We start from the raw sequence: 17,861 nt of genomic DNA on the forward strand, positions 1-17,861 counted from the left end.
CATTGCAATAAGGGTGTGTGAATTAAATAAAACAATTTGTCTGATTAATTATTACAGCTAGAAACCTGAAATTTTGCAAAAGTGGGCGTGGCACCTCCCATATGAATTAAATACGAAAATTTGTATATCTGGGAAACTATTAGAGCTAGAATCCTCAAATTTTACACAAACAACTTTTATATTCATATGAACATTTGGGAAAAAATAGAGGGACTTTCAATACGTTTGAAAGAAATGAGTGGACTTCAAATTGCAGGCGTGTGAAGTCAATAAAGAGAATATCTGGAAAACTAATCTAGCTAGAATTCTCAAAATATGCAAAGTAGCAAAGCACACTGGGTATAGCTGGTTTTATATAAAGCAACATCTTAACAAATTTGTATTTTTTAATAGATTTCTTTCAGATTTACATATATCTAATTTAAAGTATTAATTTTATATATTTTTATCTTTTCTTTGCAGGTAAAATTACAACTTTATTGTATACGAAATTTACTAACTTAATCTACTGTAAGTAGCACCATTTTAATACTTTTGCAAATATCATAAAATTTACTTTTCTCGAAAAAATACTTTCTGTAGAGTTCGGTCCATAACTAATTTGAGCCGATTCTTTGGAAAATTAAAAAAATTGCGGTATAACTGTAATTGAACTATACAAGATCAACCGAAAACCACAAGCATTAAGGTATATAATGGAATGTGATAGAGTTTCGTATTAGATTAATTATACTCTTTTGTAGTTCATCAATAAACTGTCAAGAATCTGACAAGTCATTACGCATTTATATCAGCAGCTTATTACATATAATCTGTATGTAGTTTCAATGCAGTAATTTATCTATTTAAATCTTTTAACTGACTTTATAGTTCGAATTTAGACATTAAATAACTTATCATGCTAATTTAAATAATGTTTGTTTTATTGAAAATTTATAAAATATAAGAACAACTTGTCCCACATCTTGGCATATATTTATATTACAAGTACAACAAGACAACATTTTAGTTGTATTTACACCTAAAAATATTTAAAAGTTTTTAATTTTCCCACACTAACGGCTAAAAAAGAAACTTATTTATAAGAATTTGTTTTATAGTTTTTTTTTGCTCGTTAGTATTGTTATTAAAAAAAATAAAATCGTAAATAAATAAATAATCATATTTCATCAAGATTTTTTTATACAATTTATGTTCACATACGCATTTTCGTTGATTTCAATAAAACGTATTGTACGAATGTGAACTCAACTCATAAGGTTTCTTTCTCCCTCAGGGGTTTTAGTAGCAGTGATTTTTGTTTTTATTCCAACAAAATCGTTTAATGAGTAGGGTATTAGTAGGGTAACCCCTAGATGAAAAATACATATATGTGTTTACACAATATTTCATCTTTATAGATGTTTCAATTCTCTCAGTTTTAGGCACATAATCTGTATTAAAATATTTGCCCCCAAGATTAAGAGCCTCCCTTATATTTTATACACACAATTACTATATGCAAACCCTGAGAGCATTAAACTATGTTTTTATACCCTACACCACTTTAGTAGCGCACAATAATATTGGCCCTATACCTATATAAACCTTGTAATCAAACTACAGGTCGCGATTTTGAAGATAATTCAATGAAATTTGGTACATGATCTTCTATTGTCCCAGGGACGAAGCCTATTGAAAATGGTTAAGATCGGTCGATTATTTTACCTAGCCCCCATACAACTAAACCTCCGAATAGGGCTTGTAAACTTTTTAATCAAACTACAGGTCGCAATTTTGAAGATAATTCAATGAAATTTGGTACACGATCTTCTATGGTATCGGACACGAAGCCTATTGAAAATGGTTAGCATCAGTCCATTATTTCATCTAGCCCCCATACAACTGAACCCCCAAATAGGGCTTGTAAACCTTGTAATCAAACTACAGGTCGCAATTTTGAAGATAATTCAATGAAATTTGGCACATGATCACTTAGCCCCCATATAAATGAACCCGCCGAATAAGGCTCTTAAGTTCATAATTATGTTTAATATACTCGTATCTCGTCAAAAAGCTGCAAAACCAAGTTCTATACTTGATGACTCTCATTAATTTTATAATTATAGGGTCTCATTTGACTATAGCCCCTATACAAAGCCCCCTTCAAAATTTGACTTAAATGTCCACAATTTTATTCAACAATAAATGGCTTAAATATATCTGAGACAAGGTACAACTAAAACTAAATCACATTTCAATTTTGTAACAAAAGTAGGGTATTGTAAGGTAGGCCTCGCCAGACTATAATTTCTTACTTGTTTTTTTTTTGTTTTTTGAAAACATTGAATTAATACCCCATTGATCTAGAAAGGAGAATGAAACTTAAAATAAAATATGTAAAAAAAAAATCTTTTAAAAAGGCATCAAGCATCAAAATTTGATGATGTCATGTTACTAATTTTCAAATATTTTTATAACAATCTTCTACAAGAATGAAGAAATGTGGCCCAAAGGTGTAATAATAAATTTTTTGATCAGCCAAAAAACAGAAAAAATATAAATAAGATATTTTTTGTTTTAATTACACACTTATTTAGGCGATTTTGTGTTGAGTCAGAACTTAGTTCATTTTGAAAATATCAAAGACTCAATGTTTATTTGTCAGATTATTCGATTACTCGCAGTGAATGGGAATTACGAGGGTAACGACAAAATATATTCTGAAAAAAAAAACAAGTAAGATTTGCATCGGATATAACCGAAGGCTTCTCTGACCATAGTCTACAGACTAGTCATTAGACTAGTCAAGACCCTAGCGGTCCTTAGACTTCTCCATAGGTAGGCCAATTAACCGATCAATTGACTATTCAAAAGAGTATTTAATAGACAAGTCCATAGACTAGTTCAAAGTTAAATCCTTAGACTGATCCATAGAATTTTCATTACAATAAATAGTCCATAGACTAGTCGATATAAAACTTTAGATGATAGTCAGCAAACTAATCGATAGATCAGTTTATAGACAAGCTTATAGACTAGTTAAATTAGTAGACTAATCACCGAAAAAATCCATAGACTTGTCATAGGACGCTTAAATAAGTAATAATTTTAGTAAAGTTTAGTATTATTTCAAAGTTTTAGTTTGTCATGCCAGATCAGTCTCTCAACCAGACAAATGTTCTCTTTTTTATGAGATCTACTGGCAAAAAATCTCATTAGAGATCTTCTTGCCTATTCCCAAACACTTTCCCAACAAGCCTCGTTATTCAGTTTCATATTGTGGTTCTTTAACCTTTAAAAAAACTTTTTTTGTTTACGTTTTCGAAAAAATGCAAAAATTTATAATATATTTAAATATTAATAAATAATAAACATGTACATTTAACACTTTTCTATATTTGCTTTAATATTTTAAATAAAATAAGTTTTTAAATATTGATTATTTAAAATTGAAATATTACATACTTATTTGCAAAAAAAATCGAACCCAATAGAAATTTATAAATAATGCGAATCTGGAAAGTGTACGGTTAACATATTCTTCCATCATCGGAGAGATTTGCCCTTGGAGTCGCTGCGGTGGACTCGGAAGAAGATCGTATCAAACCCATTGTAGATATTTCCCTTTGTTCTTCCCAGCGGCCTCAAAGATGCCTTATTAAGAAAAACTATTAAAGATCTTGAAAATCAATTAGCTTCTGAAACTCTTACCACTTTCTAATCGTGAGTTTGAAGCTGAGGGGTACACTACTGAAGGATTTCCAAGATCTCTACGGGGAGTGGAGGACTCAGATGATATTTTGGCAATTGACTTAGGCCAGCGTGGTATCTCCTCTGGAGTCACCATCTAAAGCTTTGATTTTGCCGATACCTCGCAAATAGTCGTTAATTTCACATTTCCCTGTTACCAGCCAACGTAATCGCATTGAAGAGCAGAACCTTTAGTTCTCTTTGAGAAGTTTTAACTTTGACCTGCGTGGTATCTCCTCAGACTCCACCACTCCAACTTCGATATCGCCCATACCTCAGCAACGCTGAGCGTTCGTCTGTACTCTCTTAGCGGCTTCAAAGTTTCCTTATTAAGGACAAAGATTAAATGTCTTGAAAATCCATCAGCTTCTAAAACTCTCACCACTTTCTAGTCGTGAGTTTGAGGCATACACTACTAAAGGTTTTCCAAGATCTCTACGGGGGTGGAGGACTTATATGATATTTTGACAATAGGCCTAGACATGCGTAATATCTCCTCTGAAGTCACGATCTAAGGCTTCAATCTCGCCCATACCTAGCCCAGTAATGCAACAGTAAACTCGATCCGTAAATCCGAGCATTCGTCTCCATTAATTTCATTCAAGCTTCAATAATGTCCATATCCAGAGCAGTAACGCTGACCATTCGTCTGCATAAGTAACTTATTTCACGTTAGTCTGGAACATAGCCAGCGTCATCGCATTGAGTAGGAATGTATGTTTAATATTTGTTTTATCACATCCCAGTTACTCTGGGATATGGATCCATTAACATTACTTCTGTCGATGACGGCCCACGCGATGCTGTCTTTAGCAACCTCAGTAAAGGGAGCGAGTCACCAATTGCTGGTTTGTTAAAACAGATTCCTCCTCTGACTGCTGCCGTTTAGAAGCCACTTATGTTTTGACTTTAGCAGTAGTTGGAACATTTTGTTGTGAGTTAACCAGCCTGCATCATCGCATTGAAAAGGAGAACATGTGTTCTCTTGAAGAAGTTTCCAGAATACATACAGGCAATTAACTTTGACCTGCATGGTATCTCCTCAGGAGTCACAACTTCAAGCTTCGCCGCCCATACCTTGAGCGTTCGTCTGCACAAATCATTAATTTCACGTTAGTATGGAACATAGCCAGCGTCATCCCATTGAGTAGGAATGTAAGTTTAACACTTCTGTTGATGACGGCCCATGCGATTCTGTGTTTAGGAACCTCCGTAAGACAGCAGGTCACCGATTGCTGCTTTGTTGAAGCAGTTTCCACCTTTGACTGCTGCCGTTTAGGCGCCACTTACGTTTTCACTTCGACAGAAGGAGGAACATTGTTCAAACCTGCTAAATGAACCTTCCAAGAAAGGAGTTTGCTTCAGTGTGAGTTCACCTGGCGGTTTAGAGCTGGTGGATGGTATAGCCCCATGATAGGAGGATTTTATCATTGAGTCTGGGGGTACAGAGGGAATACAGGAACCTGATTCATAGGAAGGCGAGCTTTGGAGGTATTTGAAGAGGGCACATCGCACTCTGGTGGAACAAATACAAATTGCACTAAACGGCATAAATACTAAGCTTTAATAAACTTTAGTTTTAGTACAACTTTAACGAAGTTCTATTAAGAGCTTTAGTTCTAATTAAACTTTGATAGTTTTTCTAAAGGTTTTTTAAAGCTTTTTTTCTTGCTTTAGATCTCAGTATAAAGTTTGATTTGAAGATTTATGTTTTACTACAACTTTAAGCTTTTAACCCCCTTATTCATAAACACAATTTTATTTTATAAACGATTAATAAATCAAATTTCGTATGGAAATTTTGTTTTATAAACCTTTTGTAAAATAAAATGTTGTTTATGAATAAGGGGGTAAAAGTTTAAAGTATATTTCCCATCGGGTCTTTTTGTTCGAGTTTAGTCATATTGTGTAAATTAATTGTGTAAATAATTAAATAATTTTATCTTTGCCAAACCATAAATTGTTGACAACTTGTTTGGGGTAATGATAAAATAATCGATGATTTAATCCCGTTCAATTGAAAGTACACACAAGTGTATGTATGTGGATTTGAATAAAATTTTAATCTAAATATTTGCTTAATTTTATAAAAGGAAAATATTACAAATATTTGTTTAAAATTCAATAAATTGTGTGTTAAGAAAAGATGAAAACGTAATGTGGTTTTGTTGTGGAAAATCCCTAAGTTTAATCAACTGAATAAATATGTTTAATATTAGGAGGGAGTCCTATAGATGTAATAGATGTTTCTAATGATGTATAAAGTTTTAGAACATGCCTTTTACAAATTTTTTTATAAAATATTAATAATATTAAATTGTTTAATAATAAAGCCCAGTATTGGCAAAAGTAATAAAATTTAATTTTGTAATAAACTACTAGACAGACATATGGAGTCAGACAGACTGGCAGTCATAACAACTGCCTACCTTCCTTCAGATTTTTATTAAAAATTATTTCATAATTAAAATTTTAATAAATCATAAGAAACTATACAATAAAATTATGGTAATAAAATTTTTATAAATAAAAAAATAGAAATAAATATTTATAAAAAAGGAATTAAAAAATATTTCTATAAATAGTTGTAAAAGGCCAAGGTGTGTATTTAGCATTAAATCCGTAAATAGTAAGGGTATTCATGTAAGTCAAACTTAATAATACTTAAAAATAAATACAAAAATCCTGGTTTTATTATTAAGCTTTTTTATTTTAACTTTATCTTATTTGTTTTTAATATAATTGATTTGTTTTAAGTTTTATCACCCACTATAACCTTTCCTTTTTTTCCAATGCACACCTTTATTGTTTTTTTATGGAGCTTAATGAAATATTTATCATTCGAAAGATTAACAGAAAAGTCAATATATTTTACAACTTTATTATAAAGATAAGAAAAATTATTAAGTCTACTTATAGCAGGGATTTAAAATATGAAAGGTCATGGTCGAAACAAAAGCATGTTATTGTTATAATAGACTTGGAAGAACTTTGAAATACCTGAGTCGCCTAAAGATGTAGTATATGTTATAGTGTTCGCTTACCCGGTAAGCAGTCAACTAATATTGGAGCAAACTGGAAGTACCTACTATATAAGTAAATAATTACTTATTTTTGTTCGAAGAAGTCTAATTTAAAACCGGCAGTACATTTTTTTCTCAATGCCCGATTATTAAGTGATTATCGCTATATTTGAAATGGACTAGGATTTAAAGCACTAAGTTCTTGTTTAGTGATTTAGAAATAATGTTATGGATAATTACCACACATTACCAAGTAATGTATGAAATAACTGCATTACCTATATGATACTGTAGCGCATTAACAAAATTGTATATAAAACTTATACAAGTCCAAGCTAAGTAAATCAATAATATTGATTTTTTTACTTTTTTGGCGCCTGGTAATTGTAAACAGTTTAAATTATACTTATTATATGCAGAAATAACACAGCAAACATTTTTTATGTATTTGGAGTATTTTCTATACTATAGTGATGAGAAGTTACAAAGAAATTAGCGGTATCTGAGGACCTGTTATGTCTTCCTGGTGGCGAGCGAATTCGGCTTACGGAATGCAACAAAAATGTTCGGGATGATAAATTCGCGACTCTATTTGCTCTATTTGCTAAGCAATCAATCCCGTTTATTGTCAGAGTGGCCATAGGAAGAAAAGAGTATTCCATAGGAAGAAATTTTCTATACGAAAGCAGTCTTCCATACGATTAAATTTTCATACGAAAAGAGACTTCAATAAGAAATCTTGTTTATATAAAAAGGATCTTCCATAGGAAGTCATTTCCGTACGAAAACAGTCTTCCATAGGAACACATTTTCTAAACGAAAACAGTCTTCCATTGGAAGATCTGTTCTATATGAAAATAGACTGCCATGGGAAGATCTTTTCTAAAAGATAAGAGTCTTCTATGGGAAGATCCTTTCTATATAAAAAGAGCCTTCCATGGGAAGATCCTTTCTATAAAAAAAGAGTCTTCCATGGGAAGATCTTTTCTATAAAAAAGATTCTTCTTTGGAACGATATTTTTTATATGAAAAGAGTCTTCCATGGGAAGATCTTTTCTATAAGAAAAGAGTCTTCCATTGGAAGATATTTTCTATAAGAAAGAGTCTTCCATGGGAAGATATTTTCTAGAAGAAAAAAGTCTTCCTTAGGAAGATCTTTTCTATAGAAAAAGAGTCTTCCATGGAAAGATCTTTACTATAAGAAAAGAGTCTTCCATGGGAAGATCTTTTCTATAAGAAAAAAATCTTCCATGAGAAGATCTTTTCTATCAGAAAAGACTCTTCCATGTTAAGATCTTTTCTATAAAAAAAGAGTCTTTCATGGGAAGATATTTTCTATAAGAAAAGAGTGTTCTATGGGAAGATCTTTTCTATAAGAAAAGAGTCTTCCATGGGATGATCTATTTAATAAGAGAAGAGTCTTCCATGTTAAGATCTTTTCTATAAGAAAAAAGTCTTCCATAGGAAGATCTTTTCTATAAGAAAAGAGTCTTTCATGGGAAGATATTTTCTATAAGAAAAATGTGTTCTATGGGAAGATCTTTTCTATAAGAAAAGAGTCTTCTTTAGGAAGATCTTTTCTATAAGAAAAGAGTCTTCCATGGGAAGATCTTTTCTATAAGAAAAGAGTCTTCCATGGGAAGATCTTTTCTATAAGAAAAGAGTCTTCCACGGGAAAATCTTTTCTATAAGAAAAGAGTTTTCTGTGGGATTATCTTTTCTATAAGAAAAGAGTCTTCCATGGGAAGATCTTTTCTATAATAAAAGAGTCTTCCATGGGAACATCTTTTCTATAAGAAAAGAGTTTTCTGTGGGATTATCTTTTCTATAAGAAAAGAGTCTTCCATGGGAAGATCTTTTCTATAATAAAAGAGTCTTCCATGGGAACATCTTTTCTATAAGAAAAGAGTCTTCCATGGGAACATCTTTTCTATAAGAAAAGAGTCTTCCATGGGAAGATCCTTTCTATAAGAAAAGAGTCTTCCATAGGAAGATTTTTTCTTTAAGAAAAAAGTCTTCCTTGGGAAGACATTTTCTATAGGAAAAGAGTTAAAATAAAAACGAATCTGATAAATTGGAGAATAAAGTCCTCAAATACTACAAAATATATTCTAGAGTATAGAAATTTAACAAATACCGTTTGGTCTGTTATGGAAACTTTTTTGACATTAAATTGTTTGCTGGGTTTTTATAATTTTTACGTTTTCCGCATTCAATTACACACTATATAAAAATTGTTTATGAAACAAACATTTTAAAGTGAATAATTTCTTTGTCACAGTCACTGCCACCTTAATCAATACACGTAAAATACGCAAAAAAAATACTCGTACAAAAATACTCGTACAAAGAAATAGATATGAAAAAAAACATCAAATATGCATGACAATAACAACCAGTATACATTCAGTAACAATAACAATTGACAGCAACAGAACAACAAAAAAAATATAGCTGTTCTAAAAAAAAAAAATATATATTATATTGCCAATAAAGAACAACTGAACTACCAATAAATTATGAATAATTGCAAATGTGTTGCAGTGTGTATGTGCGAAAGAATGTAAATTGTTGATTGGTGGTTTGTTCAAAAAAAAGAAAAAAATCACATTTAAAATCAGACTGGCAATGTGGCAAACGATGAAATTCAAAATAATCATTAAGGAAATTAAATAAATTATAACTACATACGTACGTACTTACACTGTAAATAATATATGCTTAATATTTACGACAAATATCGTACATTGTATGAAATTGTTTCGTAATATATACGAAATAGTATGAAATATTTTATTATTTTCCAACATAATTTTTAGAAAAAATTCTTTACAATAAAAATATGTCGTACATTGTACGAAATTCTTTCATTATATATACGAAATTTTTAGAAAAAAATTCCTTACAATAAAAAATATTACGAAAGGTTTTCAATTTTGCATAGATGTGCTCGTAGTCCTGTGTGTCCACTCAGAATACGTACCATCATACTATCTTCTGACTTGCTCATTTTGAGGAGATTTTTCGTCTTGCTCACATCAGGGTCACCCCATAGGATATTCGTGGTTCTACCCACTGTTTCATTATTCCAAGAGGCCATATAGGATTCTCTCACCCATATTTTTAGTTCAGCTTTTGTTGCGTCGAATGGTTTTGCGTTTGTCAGGGTAACTGCCTCGAGCTCCCTTCCCTTTAAAGCTGTTACATTCGCCCTTTCGTTACCGACTACTCCCGAGTGGGCTGATACCCATATGATGTGATCCTTACCTCTGGGAGAGTATTCAATTAAAGCTTTCTTACAATCCAATACGGTCTTTGATTTAGTTCTATCGCCTGATATCGCCCTAATTGCCTTCTGGCTATCGGTAAATATATTAAGCGCTGTGGGCGCCATATTTATTCTAATGCAATTTACGCATTCCGTTATTGCTCGTACTTCTGCCTGGAAGCTTGTGTTATGATTTGGTAAACGGTGGTATATTTCTGTTCATAAATATTACGAAAATTTACCAAGTTAAGCATGAATTATTTTCAGTGTACGTACAATTATTTTGTGTATATTTATGACTATAAGCGAAAATGTTGCTGGCAGTTTTTTTTATGATTTATAATAAATTTTAAGGTTGTTCAGAAATAGAATTGATTATTGACATGTTAATATTTATTAGTTATTGTTGTTGCTGCTATTTTTGGTTTTTTATTATAGAAAAACGTTAAAAATAATTGGTGTAACAAAATTTATGTAAAATTATTGACAATTTATGATGGGGACAATAAAATGCTTAAGTTATAGGTAAGAGTGTTGTATGTATTTGGCTTTGTAGTAAATGAACTGTAGAAACCCTCTAACTCCTTAATGTAGGAGCTAAATCCTATACAGGGACTGATAGGAACAAAAATTGCAAGAGTATAAAATGTTGATATTAAACTTGATAATAACATTGACTCAGAAAGCTATTTTAAATCGATAGGTTTAACAGCAAAAATTTGATAAAATGTAAATTAAAGTCCTTAGAATAAAATTTTAAACACAAATGTATTTTAATGTTTTTAACCCTTTTTAATTATATCTAAATAAAAAATATATTTTTTTTATAGAATACAATATTTTGACTAAAAACATTTTAAACATCAGCTACCACAAAATTTACGTTAATTAAACTTGTAAAGTTTTTCTTTGGCTTTTAAGCTATTCTATTTTCGACAACCCGCCTTTGTTTTTGAAACTGTACAAATATCTTTTATTTCTTCAAAAAACAACAACAAAAGTTACTTGGGGTTGCTCTAATAAAAACAGGGGAGTTGTTTCATATGTAATCACTGAACATGAAATACACGGGCTAAAACATGTTAACTCATATGACCGGGATGTGTGTGTTTTGTTGAGATAATCTTTTTATACCCTACACCACTATAGTGGGGAGTGTATTATGCGTTTGTGCTGATGTTTGTAACACCCAAAAATATTGGTCCTACACCCACCTTAAAGTCCTTCTGTATGTCTGTCTGTCTGTCTGTCTGTCTTTCTGTCTGTCTGTCTGTCTGTCTGTCTGTCTGTCTGTCTGTCTGTTTGTCTGTCTGTCTGTCTGTCTGTCTGTCTGTCTGTCTGTCTGTACGTCTGTATGTCCATGTAAACCTTGTGCGAACGCTACAAGACGCAATTTTCAATTTGATAAAATTTGGCTCTTTTTTGACTCTTCTTTTAACTCAAGGACTCAAGCCCATTGTTGTTGAAATCGGGCCATTATTTCTCCTATCCCCCATACAAACGTACCACCCCCAATAGGGGTTTTGAGCTTATAATAATGTTAAAGGAAATATTAATTCTATATAAGATTAAATGATACTGCCGATTTTCGTAATGATAGAACCTCATTTAACCCTAACCCCCATACAAAGTCCCCTTCTGAAAATGATTTGATGGTGGAAATTCTCCTTTAAACACTACTATCACATTGAAATTCTGCATAAATAAGTTTAATACCATCGTAAATCGCTCTACTAATATTTATACGAAAAGGACCATATTTACCTATGCCCCCATACAACCCCAGTTTCAGAAAATCATTTCTTTTGGTAACAAATTGTTAAAGTATTTCGGAATCAAGAAAAAATGGTTTACTATTAGCAAAATAATTAAAATTTGTAACAGAAGTAATCAATGGTGTAGGGTATCATATGGTCGGCCATGCCCGACTATAAATTCTTATTTATTTCTGACGCTTTTTTACATTTAGTCATATTTTTAATAGCTTAATGGTAAAAAAAGATAACTCAGTTACAAGATTTTAATATCCTTAATGTCAGAGGATGGAGGGTACATTTAGCAAATTTCTATAACTTGGTGCTGTTACGACAAAAAATTAAAAGTATTTTTTTTTCAACAATGACACTTTTACACACTTTGTATGTTTTAGTCATTTGGTACTTTTTGGGCTGCTAAGTTAATTATAAAAAATCTGGCAACATCCCACCCTCCCACAAACAAAATCCTTTTTATATAGAAGATATATTATCCTTAGTTCATAATATACATACTTACGGTTTGTTTTACAAAGAAAGATGATCCTATAGAAGGATCTATTGTTATACGAAGAGAATATTCTCTATAAAGAACTTTTCTATAGGAAAACTGTCTACACTAGAAAAAGCTTTCCTATACGAAAAGACCATTCTCACGATAGAACTATTCCATACTAAAAAAAACCCTTCTGTACCTTTTCTATAAGAAAATTATAATCTTATATAGGAACACTTTTTCTATACGTAAAGAGTGTTCCACAGAAAAATATTTTCTACAAGAAAAGAGTCTTCCACATTTTAAAGAGGAAGACATTTTCTATAAGAAACGAAAAGAATCTTCTTTAGGAAGATATTTTCTATACGAAAAGAGTCTTCCTTAGGAAGATCTTTTCTATACGAAAAGAGTCTTCATTAGGAAGATCTTTTCTATACGAAAAGAGTCTTCATTAGGAAGATCTTTTCTATACGAAAAGAGTCTTCATTAGGAAGATCTTTTCTATACGAAAAAAGTCTTCCTAAGGAAGATCTTTTCTATACGAAAAGAGTCTTCCTTAGGAAGATCTTTTCTATACGAAAAGAGTCTTCCTTAGGAAGATCTTTTCTATACGAAAAGAGTCTTCCTTAGGAAGATCTTTTCTATACGAAAAGAGTCTTCCTTAGGAAGATCTTTTCTATACGAAAAGAGTCTTCCTTAGGAAGATCTTTTCTATACGAAAAGAGTCTTCCTTAGGAAGATCTTTTCTATACGAAAAGAGTCTTCCTTAGGAAGATCTTTTCTATACGAAAAGAGTCTTCCTTAGGAAGATCTTTTCTATACGAAAAGAGTCTTCCTTAGGAAGATCTTTTCTATACGAAAAGAGTCTTCCTTAGGAAGATCTTTTCTATACGAAAAGAGTCTTCCTTAGGAAGATCTTTTCTATACGAAAAGAGTCTTCCTTAGGAAGATCTTTTCTATACGAAAAGAGTCTTCCTTAGGAAGATCTTTTCTATACGAAAAGAGTCTTCCTTAGGAAGATCTTTTCTATACGAAAAGAGTCTTCCTTAGGAAGATCTTTTCTATACGAAAAGAGTCTTCCATAGAAAGATCTTTTCTATACGAAAGGAGTCTTCCATAGGAAGATCTTTTCTATACGAAAAGAGTCTACCTTAGGAAGATCTTTTCTATACGAAAAGAGTCTTCCTTAGGAAGATCTTTTCTATACGAAAAGAGTCTTCCTTAGAAAGATCTTTTCTATACGAAAAGAGTCTTCCTTAGGAAGATCTCTCCTATACGATCTTTTCTATACGAAAAGAGTCTTCCTTAGGAAGATCTTTTCTATACGAAAAGAGTCTTCGTTAGGAAGATCTTTTCTATACGAAAAGAGTCTTCGTTAGGAAGATCTTTTCTATACGAAAAGAGTCTTCGTTAGGAAGATCTTTTCTATACGAAAAGAGTCTTCCTTAGGAAGATCTTTTCTATACGAAAAGAGTCTTCCTTAGGAAGATCTTTTCTATACGAAAAGAGTCTTCGTTAGGAAGATCTTTTCTATACGAAAAGAGTCTTCGTTAGGAAGATCTTTTCTATACGAAAAGAGTCTTCGTTAGGAAGATCTTTTCTATACGAAAAGAGTCTTCGTTAGGAAGATCTTTTCTATACGAAAAGAGTCTTCCTTAGGAAGATCTTTTCTATACGAAAAGAGTCTTCCTTAGGAAGATCTTTTCTATACGAAAAGAGTCTTCCTTAGGAAGATCTTTTCTATACGAAAAGAGTCTTCCTTAGGAAGATCTTTTCTATACGAAAAGAGTCTTCCTTAGGAAGATCTTTTCTATACGAAAAGAGTCTTCTTAGGAAGATCTTTTCTATACGAAAAGAGTCTTCCTTAGGAAGATCTTTTCTATACGAAAAGAGTCTTCCTTAGGAAGATCTTTTCTATACGAAAAGAGTCTTCCTTAGGAAGATCTTTTCTATACGAAAAGAGTCTTCCTTAGGAAGATCTTTTCTATACGAAAAGAGTCTTCCTTAGGAAGATCTTTTCTATACGAAAAGAGTCTTCCATAGGAAGATCTCTCTTTTCTACAGGAAGACCTTTCCTACAGGAAGACCTTCATTATTCTATAGGAAAAAAGTCTTCTTTAGGAAGATCTTTTCTGTACGATTTAGTATGATCTTTTAGTATAAGAACATCGTTTCTATATGGAAAGAGTCTTCCTTAGGAAGATCTCTTCTATATGAAAAGTGTCTCCCTCATGAAGATATTTTCTATACGAAAAGAGTCTTCTATTTGAAATCCCTTCTATTATATAAAATAATCCACCGCATTAAAGGAGTATAACCAGTTTCACATTTTATCTGTGCAGCAAAAACACTAACAATTTAAGCAAATATTTTGTTGCAAAAATGATAACAGACTCACATGCAACAAAGCATAAACACTTTTCACTTCATCTTTAAAATCCTTTACTGCTGCAGTATTAAAGTTTTTTCAGTTTTTTTTTTTCAGTCCTTGTTTTTTTAATTGTAGTAAAATTTTATTTTATAGTTTTAAAACGTGAGTGCATTATCATGGCAGAAACATGCATGAAAAACAGCAAATAAAAAAAATTAAGACAAAGAAAAACAAAATAGAAACATATACATACATGTGGCAGTATCTAAATGCTGCCACACACTTTTGTAACAACAATAAAAAAATACCACAATAGTTGATCCTTTTTAACACACTCTCTTGATTTTCTACGAAAAAAATATATATATAGAATCAACTAACTAGTACTGGTGTAGACTTTGTATTCTTTTTTGCTTGCAACATTTTGCGTGTTTAAGCAAAATATATGTAGATTTTTTTTGTGGCCTCCATAATAGAAGAAAAACAAAATCGACACAGGCAAACATTTAGTGGTAATATAATTCTAAGTTTTTTCTGTTTTGTTTGGCTTTTTGTACACACAAAGTATCCCATCACCCAGCAACAAAACACCTAATGCAACAAACTAGTATGAACATACTTACGGCTATAATGTCTTCATTATTGCAACGACAAAAATTGGTCCAAATGTAACAGAAATGAGAGGAAAAAACTATGACAAAAAAAAAATAACACACTGCTAAAATAGATTAACAAAAATGTGTGTAAGTAAAAGAGTGTGTCGGGTTTTTTCTCCAACTGACAAGTTATCGTTTTCATTGTGTGTTAAAAAACGAGGGTTGTTTGCTAATCAAACTTGCCACAATTTAAGGATTCACTTTTAAAACCGTCTTAAATTGTAAACTAAGCTAATTTAGTTAAAATTATAAAAACTTTAAGAATAAATTTCAAAATGTTGCAACTTGTTAAACCTGCCTCGTATGTTCATACGTATGTATGTTACTTAATAAACATTGTTGCATTTTCCAACAACATTTTCTATGTGTTGTCTTTTCTATAGTCTAGTTCTTTTTATTCCTCTATCTGCAAGTACCTACCAGCATTGCCTGCTTACGTGCATGTAGCATAGATAAACTTTAGTTAAATTTGCATTGCAAATGTGGCAACTAAAAACTGCATGTACAAGTGAGTAGTAGTAGTATACTATGTACTACATAGTATAGAAAACAATATCAACTTACTACACGTACTATCCACATAGAAAAAGAGCAAAGGCAGAGACACTTTTAAAAAGGAATACTATTATGAGATATGCATAAGTATGGTAGATATACAGAGAAGGATCAACTTTATTGTTCATAAAACATATAAGATTAGACACTATGGACCCAATTCTATATTTTTTTCGTCCAGAAAATATTTTCCCAAGGAAGTGTCTTTTTGTATAGAAACGATCTTCCTAAGAGAGACTCTTTTCATATAGAAAACATTTTTCCAAGGAAGACTCTTTTCATAGAGAAAAGATCTAACTTAAGAAAGACTCTTTTTATATCGAAAAGATTTTCGAAAGACTATTTTCGTATAGTAAAGATTCCTAAGATAGACTTTTTTCGTATAGAAATCATCTTCTAAAGAAAGACTCTTTTCATATAGAAAAGATCTTCCCTTGGAAGACTCTTCTCCCATAGAAAAGATCTTCTCTTGGAAAACTTTTTTCGTATAGAAAAGATTTTCATTTTGAAGACTTTTTTCGTATAGAAAAGATTTTCATTTTGAAGACTAGACTAGAAAAGATCTTGCTTTGGAAGAGACTTTTCATATAGAAAAGATCTTGCTTTGGAAGAGTCTTTTCGTATAGAAAAGATCTTGCTTTGGAAGACTCTTTTTGTATAGAAGAGATCTTCCTTTGGAAGACTCTTTTCATATAGAAAACATCTTCCTTTGGAAGACTCTTTTCATACAGAAAACATCTTCCTTTGGAAGTCTCTTTTCGCATAGAAAAGATCTTCCTTTGGAAGACTCTTTTCGGATAGAAAAGATCTTCCTTTTTAAGACTCTTTTCGTACAGAAGACTCTTCTCGTAGAAACGACCTTCCTTTGGAAGACTCTTTTCGTATAGAAAAGATCTTCCTTTGGAAGACTTTTTTCGTATAGAAGAGATCGTCCTTTAGAAGACTCTTTTCATATAGAAAAGAACTTCCTTTGGAAGACTCTTTTCGTATAGAAAAGGTCTTCCTTTGAAGACTCTTTTCGTATAGAAAAGATCTTCCTTTGGAAGACTCTTTTCGTATAGAAAAGATCTTCCTTTGGAAGACTCTTTTCGTATAGAAAAGATCTTCCTTTGGAAGACTCTTTTCGTATAGAAAAGATCTTCCTTTGGAAGACTCTTTTCGTATAGAAAAGATCTTCCTTTGGAAGACTCTTTTCGTATAGAAAAGATCTTCCTTTGGAAGACTCTTTTCGTATAGAAAAGATCTTCCTTTGGAAGACTCTTTTCGTATAGAAAAGATCTTCCTTTGGAAGACTCTTTTCGTATAGAAAAGATCTTCCTTTGGAAGACTCTTTTCGTATAGAAAAGATCTTCCTTTGGAAGACTCTTTTCGTATAGAAAAGATCTTCCTTTGGAAGACTCTTTTCGTATAGAAAAGATTTTCCTTTGGAAGACTCTTTTCGTATAGAAAAGATCTTCCTTTGGAAGACTCTTTTCGTATAGAAAAGATCTTCCTTTGGATGGCTCTTTTCGTATAGAAAAGATCTTCCTTTGGATGGCTCTTTTCGTATAGAAAAGATCTTCCTTTGGAAGACTCTTTTCGTATAGAAAAGATCTTCCTTTGGAAGACTCTTTTCGTATAGAAAAGATCTTCCTTTGGAAGACTCTTTTCGTATAGAAAAGATCTTCCTTTGGAAGACTCTTTTCGTATAGAAAAGATCTTCCTTTGGAAGACAATTTTCGTATAGAAAAGATCTTCGTTTTGGAAGACAATTTTCGTATAGAAAAGATCTTCGTTTTGGAAGACACGTTTCATATAGAAAAGATCTTCCTTTGCAAGACTCTTTTCGTATAGAAAAGATCTTGCTTTGGATGACTCTTTTTGTATAGAAAAGATCTTCCTTTGTAAGATATAGAAAAAATCTTGCTTTGAAAGACTCTTTTCGTATAGAAAAGATCTTGCTTTCGAAGACTCTTTTCGTATAGAAAAGATGTTGCTTTGGAAGACTCTTTTCGTATAGAAAAGAT

The 17,861-nt window shown here is 31.6% G+C and overlaps 1 protein-coding gene across 13 annotated transcripts in view; it reads left to right on the forward strand.

Annotated features, from left to right (window-relative positions):
- Positions 1 to 460: 460 nt before the first annotated feature.
- The window catches only part of LOC119606397 (PDZ and LIM domain protein Zasp), a 180,099-nt gene continuing 162,698 nt past the window's right edge, over positions 461 to 17,861 (forward strand). For 10 of the 13 annotated variants that reach the window (XM_037959875.1, XM_037959873.1, XM_037959894.1 and 7 more), the window contains exon 1: positions 466 to 510. The gene's annotated coding sequence lies outside the window, so the exon portion shown is untranslated. Of the gene's footprint in view, positions 511 to 582; positions 689 to 17,861 lie in introns of those variants that run through there. The other 3 variants (XM_037959893.1, XM_037959896.1, XM_037959897.1) reach the window with 2 other exon arrangements.

This window comes from Lucilia sericata, unplaced genomic scaffold (assembly GCF_015586225.1).
Source record: "Lucilia sericata isolate MDLA Ls3-8-SP2 unplaced genomic scaffold, ASM1558622v1 Contig000578F_arrow, whole genome shotgun sequence".
NCBI classification, from domain to species: domain Eukaryota; kingdom Metazoa; phylum Arthropoda; class Insecta; order Diptera; family Calliphoridae; genus Lucilia; species Lucilia sericata.